The sequence below is a fragment of the Carcharodon carcharias genome, chromosome 23 (genome assembly GCF_017639515.1).
Source record: "Carcharodon carcharias isolate sCarCar2 chromosome 23, sCarCar2.pri, whole genome shotgun sequence".
Classification (NCBI taxonomy): Eukaryota; Metazoa; Chordata; class Chondrichthyes; order Lamniformes; family Lamnidae; genus Carcharodon; species Carcharodon carcharias.
In genome coordinates, this window is record NC_054489.1 from 53,261,219 (window position 1) to 53,282,342 (window position 21,124).

At 59.9% G+C, this 21,124-nt stretch overlaps 1 protein-coding gene across 1 annotated transcript in view; it reads left to right on the top strand.

Annotated features, from left to right (window-relative positions):
- Positions 1-2,549: 2,549 nt before the first annotated feature.
- Positions 2,550-21,124, top strand: part of kansl1b (KAT8 regulatory NSL complex subunit 1b) — a 269,307-nt gene continuing 250,732 nt past the window's right edge. Inside the window, exons 1-2 of the mRNA XM_041217527.1 lie at positions 2,550-2,710; positions 16,898-16,989. The gene's annotated coding sequence lies outside the window, so the exon portion shown is untranslated. The remainder of the gene's footprint in view (positions 2,711-16,897; positions 16,990-21,124) is intronic.

Genomic DNA, 21,124 nt, shown 5'->3' on the forward strand with positions numbered 1-21,124 from the left:
AGGTTGGGGGTGGAGGTTGGGGGGAGGGGGGGGAGGTTGGGGGAGGGGAGGTTGGGAGGGGAGGTTGGGGGTGGAGGTTGGGGGAGGGGAGGTTGGGGGAGGGGGGGGAGGTTGGGGGTGGAGGTTGGGGGAGGGGAGGTTGGGGGAGGGGAGGTTGGGGGAGGGGGGGGAGGTTGGGGGTGGAGGTTGGGGGAGGGGGGGGAGGTTGGGGGAGGGGAGGTTGGGGGTGGAGGTTGGGGGAGGGGAGGTTGGGGGAGGGGGGGGAGGTTGGGGGTGGAGGTTGGGGGAGGGGGGGGAGGTTGGGGGAGGGGAGGTTGGGGGTGGAGGTTGGGGGAGGGGGGGGAGGTTGGGGGAGGGGAGGTTGGGGGTGGAGGTTGGGGGAGGGGAGGTTGGGGGAGGGGAGGTTGGGGGTGGAGGTTGGGGGAGGGGGGGGAGGTTGGGGGAGGGGAGGTTGGGGGTGGAGGTTGGGGGAGGGGAGGTTGGGGGAGGTTGGGGGTGGAGGTTGGGGGAGGGGGGGGAGGTTGGGGGGGGAGGTTGGGGGAGGGGAGGTTGGGGGTGGAGGTTGGGGGAGGTTGGGGGTGGAGGTTGGGGGTGGAGGTTGGGGGTGGAGGTTGGGGGAGGGGAGGTTGGGGGAGGGGGGGGAGGTTGGGGGTGGAGGTTGGGGGAGGGGAGGTTGGGGGAGGGGGGGGAGGTTGGGGGTGGAGGTTGGGGGAGGGGGTGGAGGTTGGGGGTGGAGGTTGGGGGAGGGGAGGTTGGGGGAGGGGAGGTTGGGGGAGGGGGAGGGGAGGTTGGGGGAGGGGGAGGGGAGGTTGGGGGAGGGAGGGGAGGTTGGGGGAGGGGGGGGAGGTTGGGGGGGGAGGTTGGGGGAGGGGGGGGAGGTTGGGGGGGGAGGTTGGGGGTGGAGGTTGGGGGAGGGGGGGGAGGTTGGGGGAGGGGAGGTTGGGGGAGGGGGAGGGGAGGTTGGGGGGGGAGGGGGGGAGGTTGGGGGAGGGGGGGGAGGTTGGGGGTGGAGGTTGGTGGAGGGGGGGGAGGTTGGGGTGGAGGTTGGGGGAGGGGGGGGAGGTTGGGGGGGGAGGTTGGGGGAGGGGGGGGGAGGTTGGGGGTGGAGGTTGGGGGAGGGGGGGGAGGTTGGGGGAGGGGAGGTTGGGGGAGGGGGAGGGGAGGTTGGGGGGGGAGGGGGAGGTTGGGGGTGGAGGTTGGTGGAGGGGGGGGAGGTTGGGGTGGAGGTTGGGGGAGGGGCGGGAGGTTGGGGGAGGGGAGGGGAGGTTGGGGGGGGAGGTTGGGGGAGGGGGGGGAGGTTGGGGGTGGAGGTTGGGGGAGGGGGGGAGGTTGGGGTGGAGGTTGGGGGAGGGGGGGGAGGTTGGGGGGGAGGTTGGGGGAGGGGAGGTTGGGGGAGGGGGGGTTGGGGGAGGGGGGGGAGGTTGGGGGGGGAGGGGGAGGTTGGGGGGGAGGAGGGGGAGGTTGGGGGAGGGGAGGTTGGGGGTGGAGGTTGGGGGAGGGGGGGGAGGGGGGGGAGGTTGGGGGAGGGGGGGGAGGTTGGGGGAGGGGGGGGAGGTTGGAGGGGAGGTTGGGGGAGGGGGGGGAGGTTGGGGGTGGAGGTTGGGGGAGGGGGGGGAGGTTGGGGTGGAGGTTGGGGGAGGGGAGGTTGGGGGAGGGGGGGGAGGTTGGGGGGGGGAGGGGGTGGAGGTTGGGGGAGGGGGGGGAGGTTGGGGGAGGAGGGGGGGAGGTTGGGGGGGGGGGAGGTTGGGGGGGGGAGGGGGGGGAGGTTGGGGGGGGGAGGTTGGGGGAGGGGGGGGGAGGTTGGGGGAGGGAGGAGGTTGGGGCGGGGAGGGGGTGGAGGTTGGGGGGGGGAGGTTGGGGGAGGGTGGGGAGGTTCGGGGAGGGGAGGTTGGGGGAGGGAGGGGAGGTTGGGGGGGGAGGTTGGGGGAGGGGGGGGAGGTTGGGGGAGGGGAGGTTGGGGGAGGGGGGGAGGTTGGGGGAGGGGGTTGGGGGAGGGGAGGTTGGGGGAGGGGGGGAGGTTGGGGGAGGGGGTTGGGGGAGGGGGGGGAGGTTGGGGAGGGAGGTTGGGGGAGGGGGGGAGGTTGGGGGAGGGGGTTGGGGGAGGGGGGGGAGGTTGGGGTGGAGGTTGGGGGAGGGGGGGGAGGTTGGGGGGGGAGGGGGTGGAGGTTGGGGAGGGGGTGGAGGTTGGGGGAGGGGAGGTTGGGGGAGGGGGGGAGGTTGGGGGAGGGGGTTGGGGGAGGGGGGGGAGGTTGGGGTGGAGGTTGGGGGAGGGGGGGGAGGTTGGGGGGGGAGGGGGTGGAGGTTGGGGGAGGGGAGGTTGGGGAGGGGGTGGAGGTTGGGGGGGGGAGGGGGGGGAGGTTGGGGAGGGGGTGGAGGTTGGGGGGGGGAGGGGGGGGGAGGGGGGGGAGGTTGGGGGGGGGGGGGGGGGGGGAGGTTGGGGGGGGAGGGGGGGGGAGGTTGGGGCGGGGCGTGGCCTGAGCGAAGGAGGAGGAGATGCCCCCCCGCCCCCCCCGGCCCGTGTGAGTTCCCGGCCTCCCGGCTCCTCCCCCCGGGCCTGGAGGCTGTGAGCGCAGGAACTTTCCCCGGCCCTGGGTGTATGGAGCCGGGGCCCGGCCCTGGTGTCGGCCTCACGCTGAGACCCGGAGCTGCGGACATCCCGGCGGCAGCTGCCGATCGTGAGGTGACAGCCCGGGCTGGAAATGAGGGACAGGTGAGGGGTGAGATTGGGAGATGAGAGGGGGGTAGGGAGGTGAGGGACTGCATTGGAGGGAGGGAGGGAGAGGGGGAGAGAGGAGAGGGGAAGGGGAAGGGGGAAGAGGGAGGTGGGGAGAGGGGGAGGTGGGAAAGGAGGAAGGGGGGAATGGGGAGGGGGAAGAGTAGGGGGAGGGGAAGGGGAGACAGGGAAGGAGGGGGGAGAGGGGAGAGGGGAAGGTGGGGGAAGTGGGGAAGGGAGGGGGGAAGAGGAAGGGAGGTGGGGGGGACAGGGGGGAGGAGGGAGAGAAGAAGGGGGAAGGGAGGGGGGAAGAGGAAGGGAAGGGAGGGGGGGAAGGGAGGGGGGAAGAGGAAGGGAAGGGGGGAAGGGAGGGGGGAAGAGGAAGGGAAGGGAGGGGGGGAAGGGAGGGGGGAAGAGGAAGGGGAAGGGAAGGGGGAGGAGGAAAGGAAGGGGGGAATGGGAAGAGGGAGGTGGGAGAGGATGGAGGGGGAGGGAGACAAGAGAGGGGGGGGGAGTGGGGAGCGGGGGAAGGGAAGGGGGGGAGAGGGGGAAGGGAAGGAGAAGAGGGGGAGGGGGCGGGGAAGGGAGAGGAAGGGGAAGGAGGTGGGAGAGGGAGGTGGGGAGAGGGGGAGGTGGGAGAGGAGGAAGGGGGGAGGGGGAAGAGAAGGGGGAGGGGAAGGAGGAGGAAGAGAAGGGGGAGGGGGAGACGGGGGAGGGGAAGGAGGGGGGAGATGGGGAAGGGAAGGAGGGGAGAGGGGGAAGGGGAGGAGAAGAGGAAGAGAGCGGGAGGGGGGCGGGGAAGGGAGAGGAAGGGGAAGGAGGGGGAAGAGGGAGGTGGGGAGAGGGGGAGGTGGAAGAGGAGGAAGGGGGAAAGGGGGAAAGAGGAAGGGAGAGGGGAGGGGGAAGGGGGGGCAAGAGGAAGAGGGGGTGGTGGGGAGAGGGGGAGGTGGGAGAGGAGGAAGGAGGGGGGAGAGGGGGAGGGGAAGGAGGGGGAGAGGGGGGAGGGGAAGGGGGAGAGGGGGGAGGGGAAGGGGGGAGAGGGGGAGAGGGGGAAGGGAAGGAGGGTGGGAGAGGGGGAAGGGAAGGGGAGGGGGGAGGGGGAGAAGGGAAGGGGAGGGGGCAGGGGGAGAAGGGAAGGGGAGGGGGGAGGGGGAGAAGGGAAGGAGAGGGGGAAGAGGAGGTGGGGAGAGGAGGAAGATGAAGGTGGAGGGGGAAGAGGAAGGAGGGGGAAGTGGGGAGGGGTGAGGGGGGAAGTGGGGAGGGGGGAAGGGGGATGTGGGAGGGGGGGAAGTGGGAAGGGCGAGGGGGAAGAGGAAGGGGAGGGGGAAAGAGGAAGGAGGAAGGGGAGGGGGAGGTGGAGGGGAGGGGAAGGGGAAAGAGGGGGAGGGGGAAGAAGGGGAGGTGGGGAGAGGGGGAAGGGGAAGGGGGAGGTGGGGAGAGGGGGAAGGGGAGGGGGAAGGTTTGGAGAGGGGTAGAGGAACAGGGAGTGGCAAGAGTGAGAGGGAGAGTGGGAAGAGGGAAGGGGAAGAGGAACAGGGAGGGGGCAAGCGGGAGGGGGGAGGGGGCAAGCGGGAGGGGGAGGGGGCAAGCGGGAGGGGGAAAGGTGGAGAGGGAGGGAGAGAGGGGAAGTGGGAGAGGGGCAAGAGGGAAGGGGAAGGGGGAAGAGGGGGAGGGGCAAGAGGAAGGGGGAAGAGGGAGAGGGAGGGAGAGGGGAAGAGGAGGGAAGAAGGGGTAAGAGGGAGGGGGAGAGTGGAAAGAGGGAGGGGGAGGGGGAAGAGGGAGGGGAAGGGAAGGCGGAGGAGGAAAGGGAGGGGGAGGGGGAAGGGGAAGAGGGAGGAGGGAGACGAGAGAGGGGGAGGAGTGGGGAGCGGGGGAAGGGAAGGAGGGGGGAGAGGGGGAAAGGGGGGGCAAGAGGAAGGGGAAGGAGGGGGAAAGGGGGAAGAGGGAGGTGGGGAGAGGGGAAGGGGAGGGGAAGGAGGGGGGAGACGGGGAGGGGAAGGAGGGGGAGACGGAAGTGGAAGGAGTGGGGAGAGGGGAAAGGGAAGGGGAGAGGGGGAAGGGGAGAGGGGGAAGGGAAGGAGGGGGAGAGGTGGAAGGGAAGGGGAGAGGGGGAAGGGAAGGAGGGGGAGAGGGGGAAGGGAAGGGGAGAGGGGGAAGGGAAGGAGGGGGAGAGGGGGAAGGGAAGGGGAGAGGGGGAAGGGAAGGAGGGGGAGAGGGGGAAGGGAAGGGGAGAGGGGGAAGGGAAGGAGGGGGAAGGGAAGGGGAGAGGGGGAAGGGAAGGAGGGGGAGAGGGGGAAGGGAAGGGGAGAGGGGGAAGGGAAGGAGGGGGAGAGGGGGAAGGGAAGGAGAAGAGGAAGAGAGCGGGAGGGGGGCGGGGAAGGGAGAGGAAGGGGAAGGAGGGGGAAGAGGGAGGTGGGGAGAGGGGGAGGTGGGAGAGGAGGAAAGGGGAAGGGGGCGGGGGAAGAGAAGGGGGAGGGGAAGGAGTGGGGAGACGGGGAGGCGAAGGAGGGGGGAGACGGGGAGGCGAAGGAGGGGGGAGACGGGGAGGCGAAGGAGGGGGGAGACGGGGAGGGGAAGGAGGGTGGGAGAGGGGGAAGGGAAGGAGGGTGGGAGAGGGGTGAGGTGGGGAGAGGGGGAGGGGGAGAGGGGGAAGAGGAAGGGGGAGGGGGAGAGGGGGAAGAAGAAGGGGAGGGGGAAGAAGAAGGGGAGGGGGGAGAGGGGGAAGAGAAAGGTGGAGGGGGGATGGGGAAGAAGGAAGGGGAGAGAGGGAAGAAGAAGGGGGAGAGGGGGAAGAAGAAGGAGGGGGAGAGGGGGATGAGGAACAGGAAGGGGCAAGAGAGAGTGGGAGAGTGGGAAGAAGGAAGGGGAAGAGGAACAGGGAGGGGGAGAGGGGCAAGAGGGAGGGAGGGTAGAGGGGGAAGAGGGAGGGGAGGAGGGTGAGGGGGAAGAGGGAAGGGAGAGGGGGAAGGGGGAGAGGGGAAGAGGGAGGGAAAGGGGGAAGAGGCAGGGTGACGGGGAGAGGGGAAGAGGCAGGGGGAAGAGGAAGGGACAAGGGGAGAGGGGGGTAGGGGGAGGGGGGCGAGGTGGAAGAGGGAGGAGAGGGGGAAGAGAGTGGGAAGAGGGAGGGGGAGGGGGGAAGCAGAGAGGGGCAAGGGGGAAGAGGGAGGGGGAAGAGAGGGGGGAGGGGGAAGAGCTGAGGGGAAGAGAGGGGGAAGAGGGAGGGTGTGGGGGGAAGAGGAGAGGAGGAAGAGGGAGGGGGAGGGGGGAAGTGGGAGGGGGAGAGGGGGAAGGGGAGGGGGAAAATGAAGGGGAGGGGGGGAAGAGGAAGGGGAGGGGGAAGGGGAGGTGGGGAGAGGAGGAAGATGAAGGGGGAGGGGGAAGAGGAAGGAGGGGAAAGTGGGGAGGGGTGAGGGGGGAAGTGGGGAGGGGTGAGGGGGGAAGTTGGGAGGGGGGAAGGGGGATGTGGGTGGGGTGGAAGTGGGGAGGGGGAAGAGGAAGGGGAAGGGGGGAGGTGGAGGGGAGGGGAAGGGGGAGGTGGGGAGAGGGGGACGGGGAGGGGGGAGGTTTGGAGAGGGGTAGAGGAACAGGGAGTGGCAAGAGTGAGAGGGAGAGTGGGAAGAGGGAAGGGGAAGAGGAACAGGGAGGGGGCAAGCGGGAGGGGGAAAGGGGGAGAGGGGAAGTGGGAGAGGAGCAAGAGGAAAGGGAAGGGGGAAGAGGGGGAGGGGCAAGAGGAAGGGGGAAGAGGAAGAGGGAGGGGGAAGGGGAGGTGGGGAGAGGAGGAAGATGAAGGGGGAGGGGGAAGAGGAAGGAGGGGAAAGTGGGGAGGGGTGAGGGGGGAAGTTGGGAGGGGGGAAGGGGGATGTGGGCGGGGTGGAAGAGGGGAGGGGGAGGGGGAAGAGGAAGGGGAGGGGGGAAGAGGAAGGGGGGAGGTGGAGGGGAGGGGAAGGGGGAGGTGGGGAGAGGGGGACGGGGAGGGGGGAGGTTTGGAGAGGGGTAGAGGAACAGGGAGTGGCAAGAGTGAGAGGGAGAGTGGGAAGAGGGAAGGGGAAGAGGAACAGGGAGGGGGCAAGCGGGAGGGGGAAAGGGGGAGAGGGGAAGTGGGAGAGGAGCAAGAGGAAAGGGAAGGGGGAAGAGGGGGAGGGGCAAGAGGAAGGGGGAAGAGGAAGAGGGAGGGAGAGGGGGAAGAGGAGGGAAGAAGGGGTAAGAGGGAGGGGGAGAGTGGAAAGAGGGAGGGGGAGATGGGGAAGAGGGAGGGGGAGGGGGAAGAGGGAGGGGAAGGGAAGGGGGAGGAGGAAAGGGAGGGGGAAGGGGAGGAGGGAGACGAGAGAGGGGGAGGAGTGGGGAGCGGGGGAAGGGAAGGAGGGGGGAGAGGGGGAAGGGAGGGGGAAGAGGAAGGGAGGGGGAAAGGGGGGTGCAAGAGGAAGGGGAAGGAGGGGGAAAGGGGGCAGAGGGAGGTGGGGAGAGGGGAAGGGGAGGGAAAGGAGGGGGGAGACGGGGAGGGGAAGGATGGGGAGACGGAAGTGGAAGGAGGGGGGAGAGGGGAAAGGGAAGGGGAGAGGGGGAAGGGAAGGAGGGGGAGAGGGGGAAGGGAAGGAGGGGGAGAGGGGGAAGGGAAGGAGAAGAGGAAGAGAGCGGGAGGGGGGCGGGGAAGGGAGAGGAAGGGGAAGGAGGGGGAAGAGGGAGGTGGGGAGAGGGGGAGGTAGGAGAGGAGGAAGGGGGAAGGGAGGGGGAAAGAGGAAGGGAGAGGGGAGGGGGAAAGGGGGGGCAAGAGGAAGGGGAAGAAGGGGGAAGGGGGAGGTGGGGAGAGGGGGAGGTGGGAGAGGAGGAAAGGGGAAGGGGGCGGGGGAAGAGAAGGGGGAGGGGAAGGAGGGGGGAGACGGGGAGGGGAAGGAGGGGGGAGACGGGGAGGGGAAGGAGGGGGGAGACGGGGAGGGGAAGGAGGGTGGGAGAGGGGAAAGGGGAAGGAGGGTGGGAGAGGGGGAAGGGAAGGAGGGTGGGAGAGGGGTGAGGTGGGGAGAGGGGGAGGGGGAGAAGGGGAAGAAGAAGGGGAGGGGGAGAGGGGGAAGAAGAAGGGGAGGGGGAGAGGGGGAAGAAGAAGGGGAGGGGGAGAGGGGGAAGAAGAAGGGGAGGGGGGAGAGGGGGAAGAGAAAGGTGGAGGGGGGATGGGGAAGAAGGAGGGGGAGAGAGGGATGAAGAAGGGGGAGAGGGGGAAGAAGAAGGGGAGGGGGAGAGGGGGATGAGGAACAGGAAGGGGCAAGAGAGAGTGGGAGAGTGGGAAGAAGGAAGGGGAAGAGGAACAGGGAGGGGGCGAGGGGGAGAGGGGCAAGAGGGAGGGAGGGTAGAGGGGGAAGAGGGAGGGGAGGAGGGTGAGGGGGAAGAGGGAAGGGAGAGGGGGAAGGGGGAGAGGGGAAGAGGGAGGGAAAGGGGGAAGAGGCAGGGGGACGGGGAGAGGGGGAAGAGGCAGGGGGAAGAGGAAGGGACAAGGGGAGAGGGGGTAGGGGGAGGGGGGCGAGGTGGAAGAGGGAGGAGAGGGGGAAGAGAGTGGGAAGAGGGAGGGGGAGGGGGGAAGCAGAGAGGGGCAAGGGGGAAGAGGGAGGGGGAAGAGAGGGGGAAGGGGGAGGGGGAAGAGCTGAGGGGAAGAGAGGGGGAAGAGGGAGGGTGTGGGGGGAAGAGGAGAGGAGGAAGAGGGAGGGGGAGGGGGGAAGTGGGAGGGGGAAAATGAAGGGGAGAGGAGGAAGATGAAGGGGGAGGGGGAAGAGGAAGGAGGGGAAAGTGGGGAGGGGTGAGGGGGGAAGTGGGGAGGGGTGAGGGGGGAAGTGGGGAGGGGTGAGGGGGGAAGTGGGGAGGGGTGAGGGGGGAAGTGGGGAGGGGTGAGGGGGGAAGTGGGGAGGGGTGAGGGGGGAAGTGGGGAGGGGTGAGGGGGGAAGTGGGGAGGGGTGAGGGGGGAAGTGGGGAGGGGTGAGGGGGGAAGTTGGGAGGGGGGAAGGGGGATGTGGGCGGGGTGGAAGTGGGGAGGGGGAAGAGGAAGGGGAAGGGGGGAGGTGGAGGGGAGGGGAAGGGGGAGGTGGGGAGAGGGGGACGGGGAGGGGGGAGGTTTGGAGAGGGGTAGAGGAACAGGGAGTGGCAAGAGTGAGAGGGAGAGTGGGAAGAGGGAAGGGGAAGAGGAACAGGGAGGGGGCAAGCGGGAGGGGGAAAGGGGGAGAGGGGAAGTGGGAGAGGGGCAAGAGGAAAGGGAAGGGGGAAGAGGGGGAGGGGCAAGAGGAAGGGGGAAGAGGAAGAGGGAGGGAGAGGGGGAAGAGGGGAAGAGGAGGGAAGAAGGGGTAAGAGGGAGGGGGAGAGTGGAAAGAGGGAGGGGGAGAGGGGGAAGAGGGAGAAGAGGGAGGGGGAGATGGGGAAGAGAGAGGGGGAGGGAGGGGGAGGGGAAGAGGGAGGAGGAGAGGGGGAAGAGGAAGGGGCAGAGGGGGAAGGGGAAGGAGTGGGAGGGAGGTGGAAGGAGTAGGAGGGGAGGGGGGGAGGGGGAAGGAGGGGAAGAGGGAGGCGGAGGGGGAGAGGGGAAGAGGGAGGAGGAGAGAGGGAGAAGAGGGAGGGGGAAGAGGGAGGGGGAGAGGGGGAAGAAAGGGGAAGGGGAGAGGTGGGAAGAGGAAGGGGGTGAGGGGGAAGAGGAAGGGGTGAGGAGGAGGAAGAGGAAGGGGAAGGGGGAGAGGGGGAGGGGTGAAGGAGTGGGAGGGAGGAGGGGGAGAGCGGGGGGAAGGATGGGGGGGGAGCAGGGGAAGAGGGGGGAGGTGGGCAAGGGGGGATGAGGGGGGAAGTGGGGAGGGGGGTAGAGGGTGGATGTGGGCGAGAGGGGATGAGGGGAGAAGGGGGAGGGGGTGGGGGAGGGGGGAGGAGAGATGGGAGAGGAGGTGGGTAGGGGAGAGGAGATAGTGGGGAATGGTTGGGGGGAAGGGGAGAGGGGTGTAGCTGTGGGCAGTAGTGGCTGGGCAGTGGGGTGTGTTTGGGCAGTAGGAGGTGAGGGTGTCGGGGGTTCAGTGGTTGGGGGATAAGGGGAGAATGGTGTGGGTGGTTGGGGGTTAGGGGAGAATGGTGTGGGTGGTTGGGGGATAGAGGAGAATGGTGTGGGTGGTTGGGGGATAGAGGAGAATGGTGTGGGGGGTTGGGGGATAGAGGAGAATGGTGTGGGGGGTTGGGGGTTAGGGGAGAATGGTGTGGTGGTTAGGGGAAAATGGTGTGGTGGTTAGGGAATAGAGGAGAATGGTGTGGGGGGTTAGGGGAGAATGGTGTGGGGGGTTGGGGGATAGGGAAGAATGGTGTGGGTGGTTGGGGGATAGGGGAGAATGGTGTGGGTGGTTGGGGGATAGAGGAGAATGGTGTGGGTGGTTGGGGGATAGAGGAGAATGGTGTGGGGGGTTGGGGGATAGAGGAGAATGGTGTGGGGGGTTGGGGGTTAGGGGAGAATGGTGTGGTGGTTAGGGGAAAATGGTGTGGTGGTTAGGGAATAGAGGAGAATGGTGTGGGGGGTTGGGGGGTTAGGGGAGAATGGTGTGGGGGGTTGGGGGATAGGGGAGAATGGTGTGGGGGGTTGGGGGATAGGGGAGAATGGTGTGGGGGGTTGGGGGATAGGGGAGAATGGTGTGGGGGATTGGGGGTTAGGGGAGAATGGTTTGGGGGTTGGGGAGAATGGTGTGGGGGATTGGGGGTTAGGGGAGAATGGTGTGGGGGGTTGGGGGTTAGGGGAGAATGGTGTGGGGGGTTGGGGATTGGGGAGAATGGTGTTGGGGGTTGGGGGAGAATGGTGTGGGGGGGTTGGGGGAGAATGGTGTGTGGGGGTTGGGGGAGAATGGTGTGGGGGGGGGTTGGGGGAGAATGGTGTGGGGGGTTGGGGGTTAGGGGGGAATGGTGTGGGGGGTTGGGGGTTGGGGGGAATGGTGTGGGGGGTTGGGGGAAATGGTGTGGGGGGTTGGGGGTTAGGGGGGAATGGTGTGGGGGGTTGGGGGTTGGGGGGAATGGTGTGGGGGGTTTGGGGTTAGGGCGGAATGGTGTGGGGGGTTGGGGGTTAGGGCAGAATGGTGTGGGGGGTTTGGGGTTAGGGCGGAATGGTGTGGGGGGTTTGGGGTTAGGGCGGAATGGTGTGGGGGGGTTGGGGGGAATGGTGTTGGGGGTTGGGGTTAGGGGAGAATGGTGTGGGGGATTGGGGGTTAGGGGAGAATGGTGTGGGGGGTTGGGGGTTAGGGGAGTATGGTGTTGGGGGTTGGGGGTTAGGGGAGAATGGTGTTGGGGGTTGGGGGTTAGGGGAGAATGGTGTTGGGCGTTAGGGGAGAATGGTGTGGGGGGGGTTGGGGGAGAATGGTGTGGGGGGGTTGGGGGAGAATGGTGTGGGGGGTTGGGGGAGAATGGTGTGGGGGGGTTGGGGGAGAATGGTGTGGGGGGTTGGGGGTTAGGGGGGAATGGTGTGGGGGGTTGGGGGTTAGGGGGGAATGGTGTGGGGGGTTGGGGGTTAGGGGGGAATGGTGTGGGGGGTTGGGGGAATGGTGTTGGGGGTTGGGGGTTAGGGGGGGAATGGTGTGGGGTGTTGGGGGTTAGGGGGGAATGGTGTGGGGTGTTGGGGGTTAGGGCGGAATGGTGTGGGGGGTTTGGGGTTAGGGCGGAATGGTGTGGGGGGTTGGGGGTTGGGGGAGAATGGTGGGGGTTGGGGGATAGGGGAGAGTGGTGTGTGGGGTAGGGGAGAGTGGGGTTGGGGGTAGGGGAGAGGTGAGGTGGGCTGGGGTTAGGGGTGGTGGGGGTGTAGAGGAGAGGGAGTAGGGGAGACTGGGTTCGGGTTTGGGGGCGGGCTGTGTCGAGGGGTAGGTGAGAGGTTTGGGGGGTTAGTAGAGAGGGTTTGGGTTGGTAGAGAAAAGGGTTTGGGGAATGGGGAGACGGTTTTGGGGGGTAGGGGAGATGGGGTTGGGGAGAGGGTGTTGGGAGGTTGAGGGAGAGGGTGTTGTGGGGGTGGGGGCTGAGAGAGGGGTGGGGAGAGATGGGGTGTGGGGCAGAGGGGGGCAGGAGTTTGAGGAGAGGGGTAGGGGGTAGGTGGTAGGGGAGAGTGGGGTGTGGTATGGTAGGGGAGAGGTTTGGGGGCTGTGTGTCGGGTGATGGGGGTGGGGCTAGGGTAGAGCAGGTTGGGTGCTGGGGGAGAGGGGCTTGGGGGTGGGGGAGAGGGGAAGGTGGGGGTTAGGGTAGGGGAGGGTGTCAGGGGGTGGGGGAGAGGGGGTCAGGGGGCGGGGGAGAGGGGGTCAGGGGGCAAGGGAGAGGGGGGCAGGGGAGAGGGGGTCAGGGGGCAGGGGAGAGGGGGTCAGGGGGCAGGGGAGAGGGGAGAGGTGGGTTGCAGGGTAGAGGATGTGGGCCCAACTACCAGAATACCTTTTAATTTAATTGAGCCAAGTCATCCCTAAAACCTATGTAATTGGCTTTAATCTTTCATTAATAAAGTTTAGCACCCTTTTCTGTGGGATTGAACTCCTTGTGTTAGCTTCTGGCAGGGCAGGATCCCCTCTGATCATGGCCAATATGTGAAGGGTAAAATTCGAGGTCTTTGATTTTCTTCAGACAGTTCCTCAGAAATCCAAAACAAAAACAGAATTACCTGGAAAAACTCAGCAGGTCTGGCAGCATCGGCAGAGAAGAAAACAGTTGATGTTTCGAGTCCTCATGACCCTTCAACAGAACTGTGTGAATATTAGGAGAGGGGTGAAATATAAGCTGGTTTAAGGTGGGGGTGAGGTGGGGGGGCGGGGGAGAGAAGTGTTGGGGGGTGTGTGGTGTGGTTGTAGGGATAAGCAAGCAGTGATAGGAGCAGATAATCAAAAGATGTCACAGACAAAGGAACAAAGAGGTGTTGAAGGTGGTGATATTTTCTAAACGAATGTGCTAATTAAGAATGGATGGCAGGGCACTCAAGGTACAGCTCTAGTGGGGGTGGGGTGGAAAGGCTAGCAGGGCATACAAGATTTAAAAATAATGGAAATAGTTGGGAAAAGAAAAATCTATATAAATTATTGGAAAAAACAAAAGGAAGGGGGAAGAAACGGAAAGGGGGTGGGGATGGAGAAGAGATTTCAAGATCTAAAATTGTTGAATTCAATATTCATTCCAGAAGGCTGTAAAGCGCCTAGTCGGAAGATGAGGTGCTGTTCCTCCAGTTTGCGTTGAGCTTCACTGGAACAATGCAGCAAGCTAAGGATAGACATGTGGGCAAGAGACTGGGGTGGAGTGTTAAAATGGCAAGCAACAGGGAGGTGTGGGTCTTTCTTGCAGACAGACCACAGATGTTCTGCAAAGCGGTCACCCAGTTTATGTTTGGTCTCTCCAATGTAGAGGAGACCACATTGGGAGCAACGAATGCAGTAGACTAAGTTGGGAGAAATGCAAGTGAAATGCTGCTTCACTTGAAAGGAGTGTTTGGGCTCTTGGATGGTGAGGAGAGAGGAAGTGAAGGGGTAGGTGTTGCATCTTTTGCGTGGGCATGGGGAGGTGCCATAGGTGGGGGTTGAGGAGTAGGGGGTGATGGAGGAGTGGATCAGGGTGTCCCGGAGGGAACGATCTCTACGGAATGCCGCCGGGGGAGTGAAGGGAAGATGTGTTTGGTGGTGTCATCCTGCTGGAGTTGGCAGAAATGGCGGAGGATGATCCTTTGAATGCGGAGGCTGATGGGGTGATAGGTGAGGACAAGGGGACCCTATCATGTTTCTGGGAGGGAGGAGAAGGCATGAGGGCTGATGCGCGGGAGATGGGCCGGACATGGTTGAGGGCCCTGTCAACGACCGTGGGTGGAAAACCTCGATTAAGGAAGGAGGAGGACATGTCAGAGGAACTGTTTTTGAAGGTAGCATCATCAGAACAGATGCAATGGAGGCGAAGGAACTGAGAGAATGGGATGGAGTCCTTGCAGGAAGCGGGGTGTGAGGAGCTGTAGTCGAGGTAGCTGTGGGAGTCGGTAGGCTTGTAATGGATATTGGTGGACAGTCTATCACCAGAAATTGAGACAGAGGTCAAGGAAGGGAAGGGAGGTGTCAGAGATGGATCATGTGAAGATGATGGAGGGGTGGAAATTGGAAGCAAAATTAATAAATTTTTCCAAGTCCCGACGAGAGCATGAAGCAGCACCGAAGTAATCATCGATGTACTGGAGAAAGAGTTGTGGGAGGGGGCCGGAGTAGGACTGTTCCAAGGAATGTTCCACATACCCCATAAAGAGACAGTCATAGCTGGGGCCCATGTGGGTACCCATAGCCACACCTTTTATTTGGAGGAAGTGAGAGGAGTTGAAGGAGAAATTGTTCAGTGTGAGAACAAGTTCAGCCAGGTGGAGGAGAGTAGTGGTGGATGGGGATTGTTCGGGCCTCTGTTCGAGGAAGAAGCTAAGGGCCCTCAGACCATCCTGGTGGGGGATGGAGGTGTAGAGGGATTGGACATCCATGGTGATGAGGAAGGGGTTGGGGCCAGGGAACTGGAAATTGTTGATGTGACATAAGATGTCAGAGGAATCACGGATGTAGGTGGGAAGGGACTGGACAAGGGGAGAGAGAAGGGAGTCAAGATAACGAGAAATGAGTTCCGTGGGGCAGGAATAGGCTGACACGATCGGTCTACGGGGGCAGTTCTGTTTGTGGATTTTGGGTAGGAGGTAGAAGCGGGCCATCCGAGGTTGGGTGACTATCAGGTTGGAAGCTGTGGGAGGAAGATCCCCAGAGGAGATGAGGTCAGTGACAGTCCTGGAAACAATGGCTTGATGTTCAGTGGTGGGGTCATGGTCCAGGGAGAGGTAGGAGGAAGTGTCTGCGAGTTGAAGCTCAGCCTCCACGAGGTAGAGGTCTGCGTCAACTCGCAGACACTTCCTCCTAACTCTCCCTGGACCATGACCCCACCACTGAACATCAAGCCATTGTTTCCAGGACTGTCACTGACCTCATCTCCTCTGGAGATCTTCCTCCCACAGCCTCCAACCTGATAGTCGCTCAACCTCGGAAGGCCCGCTTCTACCTCCTACCCAAAATCCACAAACAGAACTGTCCCCGTAGACCGATCGTGTCAGCCTGTTCCTGCCCCACGGAACTCATTTCTCGTTATCTTGACTCCCTTCTCTCTCCCCTTGTCCAGTCCCTTCCCACCTACACCCGTGATTCCTCTGACACCTTATGTCACAACAACAATTTCCAGTTCCCTGGCCCCAACCGCTTCCTCTTCACCATGGACGTCCAATCCTTCTACACCTCCATCCCCCACCAGGATGGTCTGAGGGCCCTTAGCTTCTTCCTCGAGCAGAGGCCTGAACAATCCCCATCCACCACTTCTCTCCTCCATCTGGCTGAACTTGTTCTCACACTGAACAATTTCTCCTTTAACTCCTCTCACTTCCTCCAAATAAAAGGTGTGGCTATGGGTACGCGCATGGGCCCCAGCTATGCCTGTCTCTTTATGGGGTATGTGGAACATTCCTTGGAACAGTCCTACTCCAGCCCCCTCCCACAACTCTTTCTCAGGTACATCGATGATTACTTCGGTACTGCTTCATGCTCTCGTCGGGACTTGGAAAAATTTATTAATTTTGCTTCCAATCTCCACCCCTCCATCATCTTCACATGGTCCATCTCTGACACTTCCCTTCCCTTCCTTGACCTCTCTGTCTCAATTTCTGGTGATAGACTGTCCACCAATATTCATTTCAAGCCTACCGACTCCCACAGCTACCTCGACTACAGCTCCTCACACCCTGCTTCCTGTAAGGACTCCATCCCATTCTCTCAATTCCTTTGCCTCCGTTGCATCTGTTCTGATGAAGCTACCTTCAAAAACAGCTCCTCTGACATGTCCTCCTTCTTCCTTAATCGAGGTTTTCCACCCACGGTCGTTGACAGGGCCCTCAACCGTGTCCAGCCCATCTCCCGCGCATCAGCCCTCATGCCTTCTCCTCCCTCCCAGAAACATGATAGGGTCCCCCTTGTCCTCACTTATCACCCCACCAGCATCCGCATTCAAAGGATCATCCTCTGCCATTTCCGTCAACTCCAGCATGATGCCACCACCAAACACATCTTCCCTTCACCTGCCCGGTGGCATTCCGTAGGGATCGTTCCCTCCGGGACACCTTGTTCCACTCCTCCATCACCCCCTACTCCTCAACCCCCACCTATGGCTCCTCCCCAAGCCCACACAAAAGATGTAACACCTGCCCCTTCACTTCCTTTCTCCTCACCGTCGAAGGGCCCAATCACTCCTTTCAAGTGAAGCAGCATTTCACTTGCATTTCCCCCAACTTAGTCTACTCTATTCGTTGCTCCCAATGTGGTCTCTTCTACATTGGAGAGACCAAATGTAAACTGTGTGACCGCTTTGCAGAACACCTGCGGTCTGTCCGCAAGAAAGACCCAAACCTCCCTGTCGCTTGCCATTTCAACACTCCACACTGCTCTCTTGCCCACATGTCTGTCCTTGGCTTGCTGCATTGTTCCAGTGAAGCCCAACGCAAATTGGAGGAACAGCACCTCATCTTCCAGAATGAATATTGAATTCAACAACTTTAGATCTTGAACTCCCTCCTCCATTCCCACCCCCTTTCTGTTTCTTCCCCCTTCCTTTTTTTTCCAATAACTTATATAGATTTTTCTTTTCCTACCTATTTCCATTATTTTTAAATCTTGTATGCCCTGCTAGTCTTTCCACCCCACCCCCACTAGAGCTGTACCTTGTGTGTCCTGCCATCCATTCTTAAGTAGCACATTTGTTTAGAAAATATCACCATCTTGAACACCTCTTTGTTCCTTTGTCTGTGACATCTTTTGATTATCTATTCCTATCACTGCTTGCTTGTCCCTACAACCACACCCCCACTTCTCTCCCCCACCCACCCCCACCTTAAACCAGCTTGTATTTCACCCCTCTCCTCATATTCACTCAGTTCTGTGGGAGGGTCATGAGGACTCGAAACATCAACTCTTTTCTTCTCCGCCGATGCTGCCAGACCTGCTGAGATTTTCCAGGTAATTCTGTTTTTGCTTTGGATTTCCATCATCCGCAGTTTTTTGTTTTTATCCTCTGAAATCCAGCTGTATGGTTTGTGTGTCAGTTTGTATGTGGTGCTGATTGAATGGGTTGATGCTAAGTTACTTATTCATATTGTCTTCTGATGGCAAAACAATTCTCTCTCCCCAGGAAGTCCTTCCTGCTCAACCCTTTTGGCTCATAGTGTCGTAATAAGATGTTGTACAGCGTGAAGGAAACATCATCACTGGGCATGACACAAGGTATTCCATGATACAGTGCCTTTAGGAATTTGTTTCTCCAGTGGGACAAGGGAAATTTCTAGTTGTAGGTAGAGGTTGAAATATTTTCACAATGAAAAGGCTCCAGTTTGACTCCTGGTCTATATGAGTGAGCTATCTTTTGCTGATGGTTGAATAGAGAAGGGGATTAGAGGGGGGGAGTGGGTGTTGATGAATGATCTTCTGGAAAAGGAAGCATCAGACATGACTATTATGGCCTCAGCAGCTGAATATCCTGTGCACACATTATCCAGGCACAGGGAAGGAAAGCCTTGGATTTATTTAGTGTTCACAACCTCTGACTTCCTAAAGCTCTTTATAGCCAATGATGTGCTTTTGAAGAGTAAGGTTGTAATGTATGAAACATGTTCGTCACTTTGTGCGCAGTGAGGTCCAACAATGTCATAATGTCATGATTATCTGTTTGTGCAGTTGGTTAGGGGATAAAGATTACTTGGACACTGGGACAATTCCCCTGCATTTCTTCAAAATAGTGTTACCCCCTGGTGCCAGGGTAAAGGACTTCATGGAGATTATTCTGCAGAGGGAAGGGAGTGAGCCAGAAGTTGTGGTACATGTTGGTAGTAATGACACAGAAGTGGTAGGTATCGAGGTCCTTGGGAGGAAGGGAGTACCTAGGAAGGAAGTTCAAAAGTAGTACCTTGAATGTAGTAATCTCTGGATTGCTTTCAATGCCACACGCTAGCCAGTGTAGAAATAGGAAAGATCAATGCATGGCTTGTAGGATGGTGCAGGAGTGACAGCTTCAGCCTCTTGGGGTATTAAGGCTAGTTGTGGGGGAGGAAGCACCTATTCATAAGACCTGAGACCAGTGTCCTCGTAGGGAGGTTCACTCATGTGGGTTGGGAAGGGTTTCAAGTAAATAGGCAGGGAGGTGGGCGCCAGCATATAGAAGTAGAAAAGAAGAATAAGGTGCATAAATGGGTAGGTGTTGGATTGTACTAGAAAAGGGAGTAATATCATGTTAGATAGAAGAACTATGAGGGATACTATGACAGGTTTATAATGCATGTATGTAAATGCACCAAGTGTAGTGAATAAGGTTGAACTATAAGCACAAATAGTCACATGGGGATAGGCTGTAGTGTCAACTATTGAAATGTGGCTTAAAGATTGTGAGAACTGGGTGTTTAATACTCGATATCAAGTGTTCAGAGAAGAAAAGGAAGGTAGAAAGGGAGATGGGGTGGCAGTACTGATTAGGGCAGACACTGTCATGTTGGAAAAAGAGGATGTCCCTGAGGGGCAAGGACAGAATCTATTTGGTTAGAGTGGAGAAGCAAAATAATTACAATAGCGGGTATTTTATTGGCCTTCAAAAAATGAGAGAAAGATAGGGGAGCAAATCAGAGGTGCCAGAGTTGTGCTATTGAGGTCTTTAATTACCCAGATATTGACTGGGATAATATTAGAGTAAAGAAAGGAGAGGAATTTCTGAAATGTTTTCAGGAGAGCTTCCTTGACCAATATGTTCTTGGTTCACCTAGGAAAGAGCCATTGCTGGATCCGATGCTGGGAAATGAGATGGATCGAGTGTACCAAGTATCCATGGGAGAACATTTTAATAAAAGTGATCATTGTATCACAGGTTTAGATCAGAAATGGAGAAGAGGGACAAAGTTGAAAGTTTGTATTGGAAGAGAGCTAACTTCAAACCCCCAACCTCTGCCACCCAGAAGGACAAGGGCAGCAGATACACGAGAACGCCACCACCTGCAAATTCCCTTCCAAGTCATGCACCATCCTGAGCAAAGGACTTAGTTTCATACCCTTAAGCCCTCATCTCAATGAATTTCGGGCTCAGCACAATGCTGAACTCTTCTTCCGCCGCCTTCATCCCTGTGCTCACTTCTTTGAGCAGGAGTCCTTTCCCCATTCAACGGATCCTTTTACCCACCTCCAATATTCTCCTTCCACCTGGACCCCTCCCTCTGGATTCTTACCTTCTCTTGATTTTTTTCATTGAGAACTGTTGGCGTGACATTAGTCGTCTCAATTTCTCTGCTCCTCTCACCCACTCTAACCTGTCTCTCTCTGAACTTGCTGTACTCCGTTCTCTTAGGTCCAACCCTGACATTGTCATCAAACCCGCTGACAAGGGTGGTGCTGTTGTCTGGCGCACTGACCTCTACCTCGCAGAGGTTGAGTGTCAACTCGCAGACACTTCCTCCTACCTCTCCCTGGACCATGACCCCACCACTGAACATCAAGCCATTGTTTCCAGGACTGTTACTGATCTCATCTCCTCTGGAGATCTTCCTTCCACAGCTTCCAACCTGATAGTCGCCCAACCTCGGACTTCTCCCAACCGCTTCTACCTCCTACCCAAAATCCACAAACAGGACTGTCCCGGCAGACCGATCATGCCAGCCTGTTCCTGCCCCATGGAACTCATTTCTTGCTATCTTGACTCCATTCTCTCTCCCCTTGTCCGGTCCCTTTCCACCTACATCTGTGATTCCTCTGACACCCTACATCATATCACAATTTCCAGTTCCCTGGCCCCAACTGCCTCCTCTTCACCATGGACGTCCAATCACTCTACACCTCCATCCCCCACCAGGATGGTCTGAGGGCTCTCCGCTTCTTCCTCGAACAAAGGCCCGAACAATCCCCATCCACCACTACTCTCCTCCCTCTGGCTGAACTTGTTCTCTCACTGAACAATTTCTCCTTAAACTTGTCTCACTTCCTCCAAATAAAAGGTGTGGCTATGGGTACCCGCATAGGCCCCAGCTATGCTTGTCTCTTTATGGGGTATGTGGAACATTCCTTGTTCCAGTCCTACTCCGGCCCCCTTCCACAACTCTTTCTCCGGTGCATCGATGATTACTTCGTTGCTGATTCATGCTCTCGTCGGGACCTGGAAATATTTATTAATTTTGCTTCCAATCTCCACCCCTCCATCATTTTCACATGATCCATCTCTGACACCTCCCTTCCCTTCCTTGACCTCTCTGTCTCAATTTTTGGTGATAGACTGTCCACCAATATCCATTACAAGCTTCCCGACTCCCACAGCTACCTTGACTACAGCTCCTCACACCCTGCTTCCTGTAAGGACTCCATCCCATTCTCTCAGTTCCTTTGCCTCCGTTGCATTTGTTTTGATGATGCCACTTTCAAAAACAGTTCCTCTGACATGTCCTCCTCCTTCCTTAACCGAGGTTTTCCACCCATGGTGGTTGACAGGGCCCTCAACCGTGTCCGGCCCATCTCCCGCGCATCCGCCCTCATGCCTTCTCCTCCCTCCCAGAAACAAGATAGGGTCCCTCTTGTCCTCACTTATCACCCCACCAGCCTCCGCATTTGAAGGATCATCCTCCGCCATTTCCACCAACTCCAGCATGATGCCACCACCAAACACATCGTCCCTTCAACCCCCCCCCCCCCCCGGCGGCATTCCGCAGGGATCGATCCCTCTGGGACACCCTAATCCACTTCTCCATCACCCCCTACACCTCAACCCCGTCCCACGGCACCTTCCCATCCAACCGCAGAAGGTGCAACACCTGCCCCTTTACTTCCCCTCTCCTCACCGTCCAAGGGCTCAAACACTCCTTTCAAGTGAAGCAGCATTGCACTTGCACTTCCCTCAATTTAGTCAACTGTATTTGTTGCTCCCAATGCGGTTTCCTCTACATTGGAGAGACCAAACGCAGACTGGGTGACCGCTTTGCAGAACACCTTCGGTCTGTCCACAAGCATTACCCAGATCTCCCTGTCGCTTGCCATTTCAACACTCCACCCTGCTGTTATGCCCACATGTCTGTCCTTGGCCTGCTGCATTGTTCCAGTAAAGCTCAACGCAAACTGGAGGAACAGCACCTCATCTTCTGACTAGGCACTTTACAGCCTTCCAGACTGAATATTGAGTTCAACAATTTTAGATCATGAACTCTCTCCTTCGTTTCCACCCCCTTTCCGATTTCCCCCCCTTTTTTTTCCCAATAATTTATATATTTTCTTTTCCCACCTATTTCCATTATTTTTTAATGTATTCCCATCCATTGTTTTATCTCAACTTTAGCCTTTTTCGATTCCTTCACCCCACCCCACCCCCACTAGTGCTATCTGTACCTAGCTTGTCCCGCTT